Genomic DNA, 5,923 nt, shown 5'->3' with positions numbered 1-5,923 from the left:
GTGGAATGGATATTGGGAAGGGAGCTAGCCGGCTGTGTTATGTTTATATTATTACATTCTATGCTCAGCTTTGAGAGACCCTTTGGAGAATCCACCATTTCCCGCACAAGGTCTGAGATTCTTGGACACTTTTTCTGTGTCACAGACAACAGATGAGCAGTGTTTTCTATTGCTTTTTTAAGACGCGTAGAATGTGCTTGCCCAAGGTAAGCCGCATTGTATAGCAAGGCGGGGAGAACATAGAAGGCTTCCGATTTTTGTTAAAAATCTCTTTCTTCAAAAGTTAACTTTGTTTTCTGTGTTTCTATTGAAAACAAGAGTTTAGGGGAAAACACCTCCCTTCAATTTCCCGCGTGAGGTGAGCTGTGAGCAGATTTGATCATGAGCTTGCCTTTCGTGCTCCAGGAAAGGTATGAAAACGCCTCTGTCCCACTCTCGTTCCCCCACCTCCCAGAACAGCAAATGGTTGTTTCTGTGCATGCGGACTATGAGATGGGATGGAGGGTCCACCCTTCTCTCCAGCGAGCCACACCACCTTTGGAGTCTAGGACTACACGGACAGTCAAAGAATCTCACCCTCAGTAGGGAGCTGAATGGAGCATGGGGTGTATTTAGTATATCAAAATTGGTCCCAAACTTGAACGGGGACTATATTAAACCACACAAAAACATTGCTCTTGTATAAATGTATATGCTGTTAAGTGTTAAATAAAAGATGTTTGATTTTATTTTGTTATTTAGATTGGCCTTTTGTGCTCACAATATTATTTGACTTTTCTCATGTCTTTTGACTCATGCCCTTGAGTCTAACTTTGACCTTTTCTGGCAGCAATTAATCTACGAGGCCACTTACACTGCTTACTGTGATGAATGCATGCATTATAGGTCGTGAGAAGCTGTTGGTATCATGCATTCTCTTGACATTTCTGTGCGGTAGTCCGGTAGGGGAGGAAAAAGATGGGCTGCCATTTCAGTTTTAATTCAATCGTGTTAACAAATAATCCCAGAGTGTGGAAAGCCTTCCTAAGCCTGATGCAAAACTCAGAAGCTGTAAAGTCAAAGGCTTAACGATTTAAAAAATTTCCAGACAAGAAAAATGGAAAAGGATGAACAAAATAAAAAAACCAACGACAACCTGGGAAACTGGACTAATTAGAGTACAAGCATAAGGAGATAGCCTTTTTTTGCTTATTTGATCAGCAAGTGCAGAGGGATTTTTAAAAAAATACTATTAATAAGACTATGGAAAAACAGCACGTTCATGTACTTCTTGGAGGCAGTGACAATAGCTCAGCTTTTCTGAAGGGCATTTTCAAAGTCTCTTATAAAATATCTAATTCTTATACCTTTTGACCACAAAATGCTATTTCTGAGGGTACACATTTGCAAGGGTGTTCAGTGCAGCACGTTTATACAAGGATGTTCATTACAGCATTACTTATAATCGCCAAAGACTCGCTATACCCTAAATTTCCATCAGTAAGGAATCTGTTAACTACGTAATATTTCACAGTACTTTAAAAGAATTTATATACTGACATGGAACAATGTTCAAAGGATGTTAAGAGAAAAAGGTTGCGATACTCATAAAGTGATCACCTTTTTTCCCTTAAAGGTGGACACATATGTATATAGTTACACATTCATGGGGACATCATGGTTACAAGTTATTTCTGGAGTATAGGATTGAGGAAGATCTGGGATGAGGGAGGTGGAATGACTTTCCGTTTTTGCTTTATGTTCTGTGTAATTGAAATTTTTCAGTTGAAACATGGAGTACTTCTGTGGTACTAATAACAGAACCAGTGAATACAGAATACAGTGGCTTTACCAGCTGATTCTACATCATGGGATGTATATGAAAGAAGTAATTGAAGGAGGGCAAAGATGAATGTATGGGAACACTGAATACATATTGCTGTAGTCCCAAAACCCTGAACACAGCCAAATGCTCTTTTGTGGTGAACTGATAAATACATTATGATGGGTCTACACCATGGGGTGCTAATAAGGAGGAAAGAGGCAACTATAGTTGACCTTTGAGTAACATGAGTTTGAACTGTATGGGTCCACTTATATGTGGATTTTTTCAATCAATACAGTACTGTAAAAGTATTTACTCTTCCTTGTGATTTTCTTAATCACATTTTCTTTCCTCTAGCTTACTTTATTTTAAGAGTATAGTATATAGTACATATAACATACACGATCTGTGTTAATCGACTGTATGTTATGGATAAGGCTTCCAGTCAACAGGAGACTATTAGCAGTTAAGTTTCAGGGGTGTCAAAAGCCACACATAGATTTTTGACTGTGCATGGGGTCATACCCTTAACCCCCACATCGTTCAAAGGTCAACTTGTATTGTTGAAATAGAATAGATGTCCAAGATATATTACAAAATGGAAAACAAAAGCTCAGTTTCCTAATATGCTATGTAATGTTATCTTTTATATTTAAAAGTGTTTACATGGGGCACCTAGGTGGCTCAGTTGGTTGGGTGTCCAACTGTTGATTTCAGCAGCGGGTGGGGGTGGGGGTGGTGGTGATCTCAGTGTCCTGGGATCAGGCTGCACTGGGCTCTGCACTTAGTGGGGAATCTGCTTCAGGATTCTCCCTCTCCCTCTGCTCCTCCCCCCCTGCTGGTGTAAGCTCGCACGCTCTCTCTCTCAAATAAATAAATTTTTAACAACATCAAAAAAGAAATAGAAGAATTTACATATACATACTTACAAGCCTGGAAGGATGTTTAAAATATAAGTACAGAGGTGCCTGGCTGGCTCAGGAGCGTGGGACTCTTGATCTTGGGGTTGCGAGTTCCAGACCCATGTTGGGTGTGGAGCCTATTTTAAAAAAAGGAAAAAGAAAGTATATATTAATGCACATTTTCTTGAGTCATCAAATGCTAATTACTTCAAATGGATGTGAAATTTCCAGAGCTTAGCTGAGAGATGTCATATGCACTGTGGCTCGTCCAGGCCTCCCAATTCCAAGGTTGGTGGCTAATGTAGGAGCACTTTTTTAAGCCCCCAGAGTGCTAGTCTTTATTGCATAATTTTGTGGACTGGTATGGCACTCAGTCCTTTTCTCATTTATTCTCATTTAATTCTGAAAGCAAACCCGAGGAGTTTCTATTACCGACTCCATTTATGATGCTCAAAGAGTCTTAGTAATTTGCCCAAGGTCACTAGGATAGGAAGTGCTTATAAAATTTAGAAAGCCAAACTAGATGGTACTATCTCATCAACAGAAAGAAAGAAAATGTGGTTTAAGGCAAATCAAATAATTTCTCGTTCTTTGTGTGTGTGTGTGTGTGTGTGTGTGTGTGTGTGTGTGCAAAAAGGTAGTTTTATTATAGCATGGGGACAGGACCCATGGGCTGAAAGAGCTGCCTATTCCTGGTTCTTTAAGTCTTTTCCACCTCTGTGCCTTTGAATCCAGGTGTCCCTCTGCTCTGAGGGGGCTCTCCCTTCCAGGAGCCTAGTCTGTGCTTCATGGCCTAGCAAAAATGCTTCCTATCCCAGGAAGCCCTCTGTGATACCCACCACCGGGAAGTACCCTTTTATACTCCTTACACATCTTACTTTCTGCCCTCATGGCATTCCGCACATGCTGCTTTTCACGGTGGCCACTGACAAGCCTCATCCGTCAGCTCTTGCAGGTTAGCTATGAGCACCCACCAGGTATTGATGTGTAACGATGTCACTTAGGTTTTATAAAGGGCAGTTTAGAATGACACTGGCCAGTAGCCTGGTGTCCAGAGTCATATTTGTGTGTGTGTATGTGTTTCTTGCGGGGGGGGGGGGGGAGGAGAGAGACTCATTTAAGACCATGGCAGTTCTCAGAAAAATCTGTATGAAAATGCACTCAGATTAAACTTTTTTTTTGCCATAAAAGTAAGATATTTTCAGATTTTTTCTATTGTAATCATTACTGAAAAAAAATTCTTTTTTAAAAAAGATTTTTAAAATTTACTTGCAATTTTAAAGATTTATTTATTTGAGAGCGAGAGCACCAGCAGGGCGGACGAGCAGAGGGAGAGAGAAAAGCAGGCTTGAGCAGGGAGCCCGATGTGAGACTGATCCCAGGCCCTGGAGATCATTGCCTGAGCAACAGGCAGATGCTTAACTGACTGAGCCACTCAGGTGCCCCTGAAAAAAAACATTTCTTTTAATATTACAGAGTCAACAGTGTTTTTGTAGTGCTTGTACAAATAGGTAAATCCTAGGCTGTGTGCCTCTGATACTGGGTGGACAAAGGGCACCACCTGCTGCTCCCACTCTGGTTGCCTGAAGAACTGGGGGTTCCCCTATGACCCCTACTTCTGCCTGGCATGTCCTTTCTGTGGTGGCCTCTAACCCCCTTTCTTCCTACACCCTACTTATGAATGTTTTAAGGACTCAACCAGGAACAAGAGTGCCAAGATTCTGCCCTTCAAGAAGTTACTTTTTGGTGACAAGAGACCTGTAAGTGAACGCATCAATCGTAGGATCATTTCAGGAAGTGATTCAGGGTATGGAAAAATAAAACCAGGCAATAGGAGTATGGAAGGCTCTACTTTAACAAGGCTGGTATGACAAGGGCTCTGTGCTTAAAGGCCATTTGAGCAGAGCCTTGAGAATTGAGAACGAGCCAGATTCCAGAGAGACAGTACTGTGAGGGCAAAGGCCCTGAGGCAGAGAAAAGCCTGGTGTCCTCGGGAAACAGAAAGGCCAGCGTGACTGGGCAGCACAAGCCACGCAGAGGATGGTGTGAGATGAACACAGAGGAGGCGGGCACAGATCCTGCAGGGACTCGCAGGCCGTAATGAGGAGGTCAGATTTTAGTCCAGAAGTGATGGCTTTAAAGCCACCTTGCTTTGCAGGAGCGCGCTGTGGCAGCTCCTGGGAGGTGGTGCCCTGGCCGACTTCTGCAGGCCCTGGGTGGCTCCTGCCCTCGCCGGCATCATCTGAAGGGCCGGTTCTGCCTCTGTGCGGTCATCGCCCCTTTGCGTGGCTGCTTCCTCCGGGGGCCCTGACGGGGCCGCCGCGCGGCGCGGGTTAACCGGAGGCCGGGCGGTCCACCTGGGGCGGCCACGCGGGTTCCGGCCGGGGGAGGCGGGGGCTGGCGCGTGACGCAGGCGGCCACACGTGGCCCCGGAGTGTGCTCGCGGGGACAGGTGCGGGGCCGTCACCCTGGCCGGGGCGTCCCGTCCCGCGCTCCGCTTCACTGGCGGCCTCCCTGGCGGGTTGGCGGCCGCGTCACGGGACGCTGTCCCCGAGGGGCTGCGGGCCGCAGGAAGGGCCCGCTAGCTTCGCCACTTGCAAGTTTTTCTTGGGGCCTGGAAGCCCAACTTGCCCATCCGAGAAATGGGAACTCTGAAATAAACAGATGGGGGGGCGCACTCTGCCAACTTGGCCGTTTTATTCTTTCTCTACGTCCCTACCCGTTTTGGAGGCCAAGTGCTGGAGCAAGAAGACTGCCGCCCCAGACACCCAACGTCCCCGAGGCACGGTGGCCCGACTTAAATTTACGTCCCCCGGGGTCGGAACGCTGCTGAAAAGCCCCTCCGGGGCGCGGTCCCTGGGCCGGGTCACGTGACCTCCACTCGACGCCCCGCGGGGGGAAAGCAAGCAAGTGCGCATGCGTACCTTTTACCTCCCCCCCCCCCCGTTTGGCTTGGACGCAACCACTGTCAGCTCCTCCCCCTCCTTTTCCATCCTTCCTGACACACACTCCCTTCCCCCCGCCCATTGGTTACGTCAGCCAGACAGGACGGTGAGCCAATCACGGTGCTGTGTTCAGAGGCCGGCACGCGGAACCGGTCGGATCGGACCAATGAGGGCCCGCGGAGCGGACGCGCCCCAACCGGGCAGGGGAGCCGAGGCCGAGTGGGCGGTGCTTCCCCAGTCAGCATGTGGGCGGGGGAGGGCGGGGACCAGCA

Source organism: Ursus americanus, chromosome 2, assembly GCF_024610735.1.
Source record: "Ursus americanus isolate L20-20 chromosome 2, mUrsAme1.1.p, whole genome shotgun sequence".
NCBI lineage: Eukaryota > Metazoa > Chordata > Mammalia > Carnivora > Ursidae > Ursus > Ursus americanus.
Note: the sequence above shows the minus strand (reverse complement) of the source record.